This window comes from Ambystoma mexicanum, chromosome 6q (genome assembly GCF_040938575.1).
Source record: "Ambystoma mexicanum isolate Mex_15411 chromosome 6q, UKY_AmexF1_1, whole genome shotgun sequence".
NCBI classification, from domain to species: domain Eukaryota; kingdom Metazoa; phylum Chordata; class Amphibia; order Caudata; family Ambystomatidae; genus Ambystoma; species Ambystoma mexicanum.
The window spans coordinates 1,249,536,325-1,249,549,553 of record NC_090937.1 but is presented as its reverse complement, the minus strand read 5'-3'; the positions used below and the strand labels follow the sequence as shown (position 1 = coordinate 1,249,549,553).

At 51.0% G+C, this 13,229-nt stretch overlaps 1 protein-coding gene across 1 annotated transcript in view; it reads left to right on the top strand.

Annotated features, from left to right (window-relative positions):
- TBC1D19 (TBC1 domain family member 19) overlaps positions 1–13,229 on the top strand; it is a 2,127,563-nt gene that overhangs the window by 600,982 nt on the left and 1,513,352 nt on the right. The window lies entirely within an intron of this gene.

The window sequence follows — 13,229 nt, the reverse complement described above, 5'->3', positions numbered from 1 at the left end:
GGCTCTCGCTAGCGTTCGTTTACTAGTCTGTATATGTCTTTTAAACTAGATTTTCTAGACTGTTCATCGTGTCACCATCGCTTCGCGAGGGCGGATCCCCATCCTCTATGTTTCGAGTGTTTCGGTCCGGAACACCGTTGGGACAACTGCTTTTACTGTGACTCCCTTTCGGTCCGGGCACTTCAACGTCGGTTGGAGCGGTGGGAGGAGGTGTTCGGACGGACTCATCCTTTGCATTTTCAGGCGTTCATCGACGAGAAGAAAAATTGCCCGGTAAATTCTTTACTTTTCAGAGCACCCCGGCCAAGGGATACCTTTCCGGGTTCCTCTCGAGCCTGGAGGGCCGTTGATCGCTCTGTTACCGGGGTTCGCCCTGAGGTGCCTGTCAGGCCTGATAATTCTATCGGAGTTTTCTCCAAGGGTCTCCGTAAGGGGCCTGTGTCCACCGGAGTACGCTCCGAGGCCCCTCCTGTGGGGGCTGTCTGTAGACCCAGTTCTACTGAGTCGTGGGGTACCGGAGCTTACTCTGAGGCCGCTCTTTCGGCTTTCCTCAAAAACAAAACCGGGGTGTGCCCCGAGGTCTAGGCTGGGCTTGAGGTTACCGAACGGATGTTCAAGGCCCGTGCCGATAAGGCTTCAACCGGTTCTAGGTCCGAGGTCCCTCGTACAGAGTCTAAGGATGCCAACAGTTCTGAGGGGCCGGGCAAGGCCCTATCGATGAAAGCGCACCGTTCCCACTCTTGTGGTGACACCAGATCTGTTGAGGGGGCAAAGAAGAACGTTTCTTCTTTTATCGGCAGTGCCAAGGCCCTTCCTTCGAAGGCTCAGTTGGCGGTTGGCATGTCGCAGAAACATTCCAGGCCTCATAGTTCCGGCTCTGCCCAGGTTCCTTACGTTAAGGCTAAAATTAAGACTCCTGACCCATTGACGGGGACCCCTGCCTCACTTCCTCACGTGCCGCAGTTCCCCTCAGATGAGGACAAAATGGCGGCCGTTCCTGCCACGACCACGGCGGCCATTTTAGGTACTACCCCTACACCTACGCCATTGGCCCCTGGTGTAGGGTTCGGTCCTTCGGGTGAACCTAAGGTCCCTTGTGCACATTCTTACCGGCCGGTTTATAATTGGAATGTCCGGATGCCTCTTCCGCACAATGTTTCGTTGCCCGCGGTGGTGGCTCCCTTTATTTATGTGGATTCGTCGGTGGAGGGGCCGGTGTGGCACCCTTCTCCGTTACGTCCCTGGATTTGTCCACCTCATGAGAGGCCTCCGCAGGTTCCAAAACAATCTCCTGAGGACGCTTTTTTCGGTAAATTTCAAGCGCTTATGCGCACCGACCCCATGAGGGAATATTTCAAAGAGATATGTCCATCCGCGCCTCCAGTACCACCCGTTTCGCTGGTGGTTTCGCCGGCGCCTCCCTTGCTCGTGGTGCCTCCCCCTGCGCTTCCACCTGTGCCACCATTGTCCCCAGTGGACAAGGCAGTGCCTGACACGGCTCAGCAGGATCTTGACCTGTCAGGTGACCCTCAAGGCGATCAGGACAACGAGGACCTTCCCCGCTCTATCAGAGCTTTCCATGACAGGGTGCTGGACATGATGAGTTTCTTGGATGTTCCGGTGCCCGAGGCTCCTGCTCCGCAGGAGGGCGTGCTTTCTGGGGCGTTCACCTTGTCTCCTTTGGAGCGTACCGGCCTGTTCTTGCAGAAGGGCGTTCTGGCCGAGGTCCAAAGAGTTTGGGAAAAGCCACACTCTGGACTTTTTGTCAATAAAAAGATTGACGCGAGGTACCAGGATCTCCTGGAGGCTGCGGCTCATCATGTAGACACCTCGTCTCGGGGTCTGATGCTTGGGGTTCATACCTCACAGCAAGCGTGGCTGCATGCCACTAAGTTCTCGAAGGAGGTGCAAGACAAGGTTCTGGACCTTCCATTTGATGGTAAGGAGCTTTTTCACTCTTGTACTGATGTAGAGCTCACCAAACCCAAGATAGCACTCAGACGGCTAAATCATTGTCTGTTCTGGTTAAAGCTCCCTTCAAGTCTCAAAGGCTGTTGTCGCAAGGTCGACCTTCCTCTGGTTTTAGGGGCTTCCTCGACCGCAAATCTCGCAGAGTGGATACTCCTGCGGGGAATAACCGCCATAGACAACAGCGTACGCGGGTTTTCTCCCGCTCCTCAGCCTCCTCATCACGTTCAGGTGGCACCGCCACCGATAAGCCTGCCAAATGAGGGTTTTCCGCGCTCGCACGAGACCCCGGTGGGAGGACGCATTGCGTCTCATTGGGAGGCGTGGCAGGCCATCACAGAAGACAGATGGGTCTTGTCAGTCGCTCGAGCGGGTTTCCGCTTACCTTTACCCCCTACCCCACCCCAGAACCCTCCTTTTCAGCTGTCGGGCTCATCCTCCCTCAAGGCCGAGGTTCAGAAACTTCTGCTCCTCAGAGCTATATAACCCGTTCCCCTTGGGGAGCGAGGGGAGGGCTTTTACTCCCGGCTGTTTACGGTGCCCAAACCCAACCAGGCTGGCCTGCGCACCATCCTAGACTTTTCCCAGTTCAATCTTTTCCTAGCCCAAGAGAAATTCAAGATGATCACGCCCGGCCAGATTCGCTAATCTTTGCAGATGGGTGATTGGCTCAGCGTGGTGGATCTTCAGGATGCGTACATGCAAATCCTGATTTGTAATCCACACAGGAGATACCTCTGCTTCTCTTTGGGGAGGAGCACTTCCAGTTTCGAGTGTTTCCTTGTCATGATCTCTGCTTCCAAAAGATCAGGACTTGCCCGACTCCCTTGGAAGCAGACCCATAACCCCGGTTCCGAGTGCCAGCCAGTCCCAATTGGGACCTTTTGGACCCTGTCCTGGCGCCAGTGGCACCAGGCTCATAAAGATGCCCAGTCCCAGCGCTGGAAGCGCCGGGCTCATAATGCTTGGGTGGACTTACCTGCAGCAGACCATGCTGCTTACTTACCTGCCAGTTGAACCCCTGATCCTCTTCTGTTTGGGACTACTTTTCCTGTTGGGTGGGGCAGGAGCCACTCCCTAGGTTCAGAACACTGGAACTCTTCTGGAAAGCAGGAACTCTTTTCTTACCTAGGCGTGGCTGTGGAAGGAGACACCTAAGCACTACAGGAGGCTATTTAAACCACACCCGATGGATGAATCTTGCTTTGCGTTATTCTGCTTTCTCTGCAGCAGAACGCTCATCGTGTCTTCTGCTTCTGATCCTGGGCCTAAGGGAACAAAGGCTTACCATCCTGGAATCCAGTCTTCAGCAGCACCTGTAAAGACAAAGAAAGAACAGGTTAGCACTACGGTCTTCAGTGGCAGCGCATCTCTTACCTGGTCCATCGGCTGTCACCAACGCCTCGCGCTGCATTCCGGCATCTGAAAGACAAAGGCTTACCTACTCTTCGCATGCTCCGGAGGTCTTCGCACTGCATTCCGGCATCTGAAAGACAAAAGCTTACCAGCTCTTCGCACGCTCCGGAGGCCTTCGGCGCTGCATCCCGCATCTGAAAGACAAAAGAAGGTGCGTTTAAAGACATTGGGCAACTTTATTACTCACGTGCCATTACTCCTTCCCACGCCGAATCCAGTGGGTATTCCAGCACCCTTCAGCTTCTCTAAAGCTCCGAACTTGTACCTGCAAGATAAAAGGGACAGTTAGTGCGCATCGTGAAGCAGGCTACAAGCGCTTACTTACGTGCTTCCAGGCGCTTCTATTCCTCACGCGGGTTCGATCCTCAACTCTCATCAGCCCGCCATCGGCTATCGCCGGAACCCTGCAAAACAAGAGATATCATTACAAAAGACTTTTAAGACATTTGAAGTGCCCAGAACTTACCGTTCGTGCAGTTAACGACAGACAGCAGTCCTCTGAGGTCAAGAGGCCTGCACCCTTATCCAGTGAAGAAACTGGTTACGGCACCCTGCCCCGAGGCAGATGGAGAGCTCGGCATTCACTTACCTAAGGTGAGGGCGTAAACCTTTGGGGTTCTACAGGAGAAGAGAAAGGGAAGAGGAGAGAGGCACCCAATAACCCCAGTTCATTAATCCCACATTTTCTATCTGCAGACATCTTACTCTTCGAGTCAGACATACACTGCACAGAGGTCCAGCCCAAAGAGCCAACCATGTGTTACACATCACCTTTGAAGATACGGCATTCACCCAGTCAAGACCGGCGCCTCTGCGGGAATCAGGTGAGCGTTACAGAACGCAAAGCCTACCGCAAAACTCCCACCCAGGCGCTATGGAAACCTCGGATACCGACCAGCTAGCCCAGTTACTTGGGGAACTAAGAGCAGAAGTGCATGCAGCCCGTCAGGAAACGAATGCTCTAAGAAGGGAACTGATTATTTCCAAGGAGCGAACAGACAAACTCGCTAGACAATTGCTACAGTCACAAGCCGGACAAACTCCGTTACCCGCATCAGGGGCAAATCTTCCTTCAACATCCTCTACGAACCCAGTGCAGATCAACCTACCTGGGAATGTACCTCTGGCTCCGCCCGAACGATTTTCTGGTGACCCAAAGAGGTTTGCAGTATTTATTAATCAGTGCCGGTTGCACTTCTTATGCCGGCCAGCAGCCTTTCCAACTGATCAAGCTAAGGTAGCTTTCGTGCTTTCGTACCTTAGTGGCAATGCGGCAGACTGGTCGATCCCTGAGGTTAATCAAGATGATCCGGTTCTCCATGATTTTCAAGCTTTTCAGCTCAGTTTGGAAAAACTGTTTGCAAGACATTCACAGGGGCAGGCCTTGGACAATGAGCTCCTTTCATTGCGACAGGGTAATCAAGACCTTTTGGCTTATATTGCGTCTTTCAACAGAGTGATAGTGGAAACTCGATGGCCTGAGGACAAAAGGATTACGCTGTTTTATAGAGGTCTATGTGGAGAGCTCAAAGATGTGTTAGCCCAAGTAGTGAATCCCCCGCAAGACTGTTCGGACTATATTGACTTAGTCGTTCAAATTGACCACAGACTGCAGAACAGGAAGACCGATCGTTCCAAGTTTGATGCTCGAGTATTTTCCAAACCACCAACTCCTACCAAAGGAGTAGACTCCGGGGAACCCATGCAAATAGGGGGCCTGAAAGGACCACTAACACAAAAGGAGCGGGAAAGGAGAAAACAGCTGCAATTATGCCTCTATTGCGGAAACTCGGGGCACTTTCTTCGAGACTGTCTGGTGAAACCAGCCAAGAAGGCAGTAGGAGCTGCAGTTACCAGGGTCACAAACTCTGAGCAGGGAAACAACCTCGCCCGACAAGAATAGAGGTCCTCTTGCCGAGCGTTAAAACCAGTTCCGTGACCTCGCATTTCGTGATACCTATGGTCCTCATTAGCCCTGAACATCCGGATCAATTACATGCGATTGAAGCTTACGTCGACAGCGGTGCCATCGGCAATTATGTGGATCATGAAATGGTTTTGAGGATGAATCTGACTTTGTCCAAAGGCTGTAAAGGACGTCATTACTACGGTGGATGGTACGGAGATAGCCTCCGGACCAGTAACGCATACCACCCAAGAAGTGACGATAGTAAGTCAAGATGGACACCATGAGAAGATTGTGTTCGATGTAATCAAGGCCCCTCAGTTCCAGATTATTCTAGGAATTCCTTGATTAGAGAAGCACAATCCTCAGATCGATTGGCGAGCAAGAACGGTTCAGTTTCCAGAATGTGTCTCTACTTGTCACCCTCGACCTGGTGTTGCACTGGCAGCAATTTCCTCGGAGGCTCCCCAGTTACCTCCTGAATACCTAGAATTCCAAGATGTTTTCCGGAAGGATCAGGCTAACTCTCTACCTCCTCATAGGTCTTATGACTGCCAGATAGACCTGATACCTGGATCTACTCCTCCTTGTAGTAGAATTTATGCCCTCACCGAGCCTGAGAATCTTCACCTCCGACAATACCTGGATCAATACCTAGCAAATGGGTTTATTCGTCCTTCCAAGTCCCCTGCTTCCTCAGCTTTGTTCTTCGTTCCAAAAAAAGAAGGGGACCTTAGAACTTGTATAGATTATCGCACCCTGAACCAGATCACCGTTAAGAATAGATATCCGTTACCTTTGATCCCTGAACTCCTGGACCAAGTCAGAAAAGCATGCATATATACAAAGCTGGATCTTAGAGGAGCCTACCACTTGGTACGAGTAAAAGAGGGCGATGAATGGAAGACAGCCTTCCGCACCAAGTATGGGCTATTTGAATATCAGGTCATGCCCTTCGGACTTTGCAATGCCCCGGCCGCCTTTCAATATTTTATGAACGATGTCCTCAGAGAGCTCATGTGTGTGTTGTTGTTTACATTGACGACATCCTCGTTTATTCTTCATCGGAAACTGAACATCGGAAACACGTGAAAATGGTCCTCGAGAGATTGCGTCAACACAAACTTTTCGCTAAGTTGGAAAAATGTGTTTTCAGCGTGACTGAAGTTGAATTCTTGGGATTCATATTATCACCTAGCGGAGTGCGTATGGATTCAAAGAAGGTCGATGCAATTCTCAAATGGCCATCGCCATCCTCCGTAAAAGGTGTTCAAAGCATGTTAGGCTTCGCTAACTTTTACCGCAGGTTTATCCCCGAATTCTCTCGAATAGTCCAGCCCATCACCGCCTTGTTAAAGAAAAACAAACGTTTTGAATGGTCTACCGAGGCGGAACAAGCTTTCCAGAATTTGAAGACTAGATTTATCTCTGCACCGATCTTAAAACATCCTCGCCCAGAACTCCCCTACATCGTTGAAACTGATGCTTCGAGCCTTGCCATGGGGGCAGTTCTATCACAAAAGGACCCAGTAACCAATCAGTTGCATCCCGTGGCATTTTGGTCCTGCAAATTCTCGCCTCCTGAAATCAATTACACTATTACTGATAAGGAACTTCTAGCTATCAAGTCCGCCTTTAAGGCTTGGCGGCATTATCTTCTGGGGGCCCGACACACCGTTACTGTGATTACAGATCACCGAAACCTGCAATATTTGAAAACCGCAAAAGCTCAATCCTCTAGGCAACTCCGTTGGGCACTATTCTTTGCCGAGTTTGACTTCATAATTACCTATCGACCTGGTACAAAAAACGGTAAAGCTGATGCCCTTTCTCGGATGGGAGTGGAAGAACATTTGATCAATCCTAAACCTGTGCCTATCATTCCCGAACAAAGAATTCTAGGTGTAATCGCCACACAATCCATAGAGGAAGTTAAGGATAAAGCCAGGCTACTGGTAACTCCAGCAGACATACAGAATTGGCATCTGCAGGGAAAGGACTTTACGGTGAAGGACAACCTATTATATTTCCAGGAACGGTTATACCTGCCCAGCACAGATTTACAGAAAAAGGTAATCTCTTGTTATCACGATTCTTTAATGGAAGGACATCCCGGTATGACCAAGACCTCGGAAAAGATCAAGCGCTACTTCTGGTGGCCGTCTTGGAAAAAAGATATCAGAGACTTTATAATGTCCTGTGGAGTATGCGCCCAAAACAAGAGTCAAAAGGAAAAACCCGCCGGCCTCTTACGCCCTATTGACATCCCGCCTCGCCCTTGGCATACGCTTTCTATGGACTTCATCACCAATCTACCTCCATGCTCCGGATACAATACGATCCTAGTAATCGTGGACCTATTCTCCAAGATGGTGCATTTCATTCCACTCAAAGGCTTACCAACAGCAGCAACTCTGGCCCGAGAATTTCTCGAAAACATCGTCCGACTGCACGGTTTTCCTTCAGTTCTAATTTCGGATCGAGGTAGTCAATTTATTTCTCATTTTTGGCGAAGTTGCTGTCGGTCGGCTCAAATTGATGTGAGACTTTCGACCAGCCACCACCCTCAAACCGACGGACAAACCGAGAGGACCAATCAAACTCTGGAACAGTATTTGCGCTGCATGCTACAACAAACTGAAAAAACTTGGAAAGATATCCTTTGGATAGCCGAATATGCCTACAATAACTCTGTCCACTCGGGAACTGGGAAGACCCCGTTTTTTCTTATATACGGTAGTCACCCTCGAACCTCGGAGTTGGATCCACTCCAAGATCTTGGAACACCAGCAGTAGACCACCTGCATTCTACAATCACCCAAGCCTTTAAGGAAGCTGTTTCTCACCTTCAAAGGGCTAAAGAACAATACAAGAAAGGAGCAGACCAACATCGGAAGGAAGCCCCCCAATATCAAGTAGGAGATCAAGTCTGGTTATCCACCAAATATCTACCTCTAAAAGGACCACGCACATTCAACCCAAGATACCTTGGTCCCTATTCCATCACTACCATAGTAAATCCAGTAGCGGTCAAGTTGGACTTGCCCCCTCACGTGAAGATACATCCGGTCTTCCACGTCTCTCTATTAAAACCCGTGCAACCTCAAACCCGACTAACTACATCTCCAAAACCTATTCTAGTTGATGGAGAACTCGAGTTTGAAGTCAAAAGCATCCTGGATTCCAAGATCTCCAAATCTAAACTATTTTACCTGATTGACTGGAAAGGCTACGGTCCCCAAGAAAGATCCTGGGAACCTGCAGAATATGTCCACGCGCCTCGTCTAATCAAAAGATTTCATCGAACATTTCCTAACAAGCCCAATCCCCCGGAGAAGCCCGGTTTGGGAGGGGCCTAGAGGGGGGGTGCTGTCATGATCTCTGCTTCCAAAAGATCAGGACTTGCCCGACTCCCTTGGAAGCAGACCCATAACCCCGGTTCCGAGTGCCAGCCAGTCCCAATTGGGACCTTTTGGACCCTGTCCTGGCGCCAGTGGCACCAGGCTCATAAAGATGCCCAGTCCCAGCGCTGGAAGCGCCGGGCTCATAATGCTTGGGTGGACTTACCTGCAGCAGACCATGCTGCTTACTTACCTGCCAGTTGAACCCCTGATCCTCTTCTGTCTGGGACTGCTTTTCCTGTTGGGTGGGGCAGGAGCCACTCCCTAGGTTCAGAACACTGGAACTCTTCTGGAAAGCAGGAACTCTTTTCTTACCTAGGCGTGGCTGTGGAAGGAGACACCTAAGCACTACAGGAGGCTATTTAAACCACACCCGATGGATGAATCTTGCTTTGCGTTATTCTGCTTTCTCTGCAGCAGAACGCTCATCGTGTCTTCTGCTTCTGATCCTGGGCCTAAGGGAACAAAGGCTTACCATCCTGGAATCCAGTCTTCAGCAGCACCTGTAAAGACAAAGAAAGAACAGGTTAGCACTACGGTCTTCAGTGGCAGCGCATCTCTTACCTGGTCCATCGGCTGTCACCAACGCCTCGCGCTGCATTCCGGCATCTGAAAGACAAAGGCTTACCTACTCTTCGCATGCTCCGGAGGTCTTCGCACTGCATTCCGGCATCTGAAAGACAAAAGCTTACCAGCTCTTCGCACGCTCCGGAGGCCTTCGGCGCTGCATCCCGCATCTGAAAGACAAAAGAAGGTGCGTTTAAAGACATTGGGCAACTTTATTACTCACGTGCCATTACTCCTTCCCACGCCGAATCCAGTGGGTATTCCAGCACCCTTCAGCTTCTCTAAAGCTCCGAACTTGTACCTGCAAGATAAAAGGGACAGTTAGTGCGCATCGTGAAGCAGGCTACAATCGCTTACTTACGTGCTTCCAGGCGCTTCTATTCCTCACGCGGGTTCGATCCTCAACTCTCATCAGCCTGCCATCCGCTATCGCCGGAACCCTGCAAAACAAGAGATATCATTACAAAAGACTTTTAAGACATTTGAAGTGCCCAGAACGTACCGTTCGTGCAGTTAACGACGGACAGCAGTCCTCTGAGGTCAAGAGGCCTGCACCCTTATCCAGTGAAGAAACTGGTTACGGCACCCTGCCCCGAGGCAGATGGAGAGCTCGGCATTCACTTACCTAAGGTGAGGGCGTTAACCTTTGGGGTTCTACAGGAGAAGAGAAAGGGAAGAGGAGAGAGGCACCCAATAACCCCAGTTCATTAATCCCATATTTTCTATCTGCAGACATCTTACTCTTCGAGTCAGACATACAGTGCACAGAGGTCCAGCCCAAAGAGCCAACCGTGTGTTACACATCACCTTTGAAGATACGGCATTCACCCAGTCAAGACCGGCGCCTCTGCGGGAATCAGGTGAGCGTTACATTCCTTTTGGCGTGTCTTCACGAAGATAATGTCGGTGATTGCGGCCTATCTTCGTCTCCAGGGTATCCATGTGTATCCCTATTTGGACGACTGGCTCCTACGCAGCCCTTGTCCGTTGGCAGCAGCGGGCAACCTCCAGTCTCTCCTTCAGCTCCTGTTCCATCGTGGGCTGTCTGTGAACTGGTGGAAATCCTCCATGACGGTCTCACAGGACATGACTTTCCTGGGTTTTCGTTGGAACACGATCGACTGCCGAGTGTATCTGACCGGGGACAGAATGGCGGATCTGTTGGCCACGTGTCAGATGTTTGCGCAGTCGGACGGCATGTCGGCCTGGTGGTTCCAGAGGCTTCTGGGCCTCATGGCCTCGTGTGTACTGGCTCGTCCTCTTGCTCGTCTCAAAATGAGACCGACCCAGATGGCTCTTCGGAGTTCCTGTCGTCAGGCTGTGGACCCGAAGTCCAAACGGATAACCATTCCGGATTTCATGAGAGTGGACCTGGACAGGTGGTCATCTCTCAGCAACCTGTCAGTGGGCGTGGGGTACCAGGACCCAGCCCCCATGGTGACGATCACGACAGACTCCTCCCTTTTGGGGTGGGGTGCGACGTTAGATCTTCTTCAGGTCTCAGACCTCTGGTCACCTCAGGACAAGCTCCTGCACATAAATCATTTGGAGCTTCTGGTGATTTTTGGGGCACTCAAGGCGTTCAGACCTCTCATTGTCAACAAGGTGGTCCGCATAAGAACTGACAATGTGGTGTCGATGTATTACATCAACAAGCAGGGGGGAACGAAGTCTCCCCTCCTCGTGGACCTGTCCATCCAGATATGGGAGTGGGCCATGCTTCATGGTGTCTGGCTGCTTGCAGTGCACGTTCCGGGCCAGCTAAATGTCGCTGCAGATGCCCTCAGCCAGCGGACAGTGGTCAGCTACGAGTGGGAGTTGAAGGCGGAGATCCTCTCATGGATTTTCTCACGTTGGGGCACACCGGAGGTGGACCTCTTCGCCAAGCCGGTAAAGAAGAAGTTTCCTCAGTACGCCTCCAGAGGGGTTCTGGGGGCCTCGTCTCTGGGGGACGCACTCGAGATTCCATGGCAACATGAGAGCTTACGCCTTCCTGCCTCTTCCCCTGGTTCATCGAGCAATTTGGAAGTTGAAGAGCTCTGTCGACTGTTCTCTTCTACTGATAGCTCTGTGGTGGCTGGCCAGGTTTTGGTTCTCAGAACTTCAGCACCTGTCGGTGTGTCCGCCGATCAGGTTACCAGTTACTCCCGATCTTCTTCACCAAGGGGAACAGCAGATGTGGCACTCCTCCCCACAATCGCTCAACTTGGCGGCATGGTGCCTGAGTTCACGTCTCTAGAGCATTTGGGTTTGTCTGCGGATAACATGCGCATTATCCAGACAGCCAGGAAACCCTCGACCAGATCCCGATACAAGAGTAAATGGCTCAGGTTCTGTCATTGGTGTTTGGAGAAAGAATTGGCCCCGAGGGTGGCAACGATTGACACAGTGCTGTCCTTCATATCCTCCCTAGCAGAGTCAGGGGTTCATGTTCTGTCTTGCAGGACTTATCTCTCGGCGATTTCCGCTTACCTCTCTACAGACCGGTGTTCTTATTCTTTAACTAACCCGGTGATGAAGAGACATTTTGCTGGCTTGACACGCATCTACCCTCCAGTTCGTAGTCCGCACCCACCTTGGGACCTAAATATAGACCTGACGGCGCTGTGCCATAAACCCTTTGAGCCAATGGCTACGGTTGACCTCAAGTACGTGTCCTGGAAAGTGTCCTTTCTGGTAGCCGTTACGTCAGCGAGGAGAGTGAGTGAGTTCCAGGCATTGTTGGTGGAGCATCCTTTCTTGGTCTTTCACAAGGACAAGGTAGTCCTTCGGACGAACCCAGCTTTCCTACCAAAGGTAGTGACCGAATTCCATCTGAATCAGTCGATTTCCCTTCCGGTCTTTTTTCCGAACCCTGCCTCGGAGGCGGAAAGGGTTCTACACTGCCTGGATGTCCGAAGAGCTCTTAAGTTCTACCTGGACAGGACTTCCGAGCTTTGGAGCTATTCCCAACTGTTTGTGACGTTCGGTAAGCCTCAGGGCAGGCCGGCGTCTAAGGCATCTATTTCCAGATGGATTACTGCCTGTATCACGGAATCTTTCACCGTCCAAAAGCTGAAACCTCCTAAAGGTATCCATGCACACCAGGTGCGAGGCAAGGCAGCCGCGGTTGCTTTTCAGAAGTATGTTCCCTGGGAGTCCATCGCTAAAGCGGCTACTTGTGCCTCCCAATCTGCTTTCTGTAAGCATTACTGCCTCGATATGAGCTCTAGAGCTGACGCTCAGTTCGGCCAGGCTGTGCTGAAGAACCTGTTTCAGTAAGGGGTATTTCCATCCACCCATAATTCCTGTAAGGAGTGCTTGGGAATCTCCCATAAGTATGGAGGAAAGGGGACGGGACGTAGGAGTATTACCAGGTTACTCACCGTAGTGACCACCTTACTCCTAGTCCATAGTCCCCTTTCCTCCATACGCCCGCCTGCCGTCGCCTCTAATAAGGTTCCTCTGTTATTGCTAATGGGTCTTTGACCCTGCGATAGAAAAGGACTGATGGGCGATGCGTGGGGCGGAGCCAAGGTGGGCGGGGTTATGGCCGCGTGCCGGGCCCCGCGCAGGAAAGAGAGGAGGGACACATTTTTGAAAAAAATTTGAATGCTTTTTACAAAGTGCTACGGTCCCGTCCCACAGGACGGAGAGATGTTCCATAAGTATGGAGGAAAGGGGACTATGGACTAGGAGTAAGGTGGTCACTACGGTGAGTAACCTGGTAAATATCAAATCTATACTCGCTAACTCCCCAGGCTGTGTCATTAAAATTATAACAATATGACATCATCTATATTATCTATAAAATGGATATCCGCCTCCTATCACCTTGGAGTGGAACGCCGCTCTGGCGTCATCACCGCATCACTCTGCAAAACCCTAAGTTCACAGTCCCTGTCTTCAGAGCTCACTTTGCCCTCCATAGTTGACCAAGCAGCATGGTTGTCGGCTGCTCCAGTGTTTACATAATTTTTTAATAAACTGTA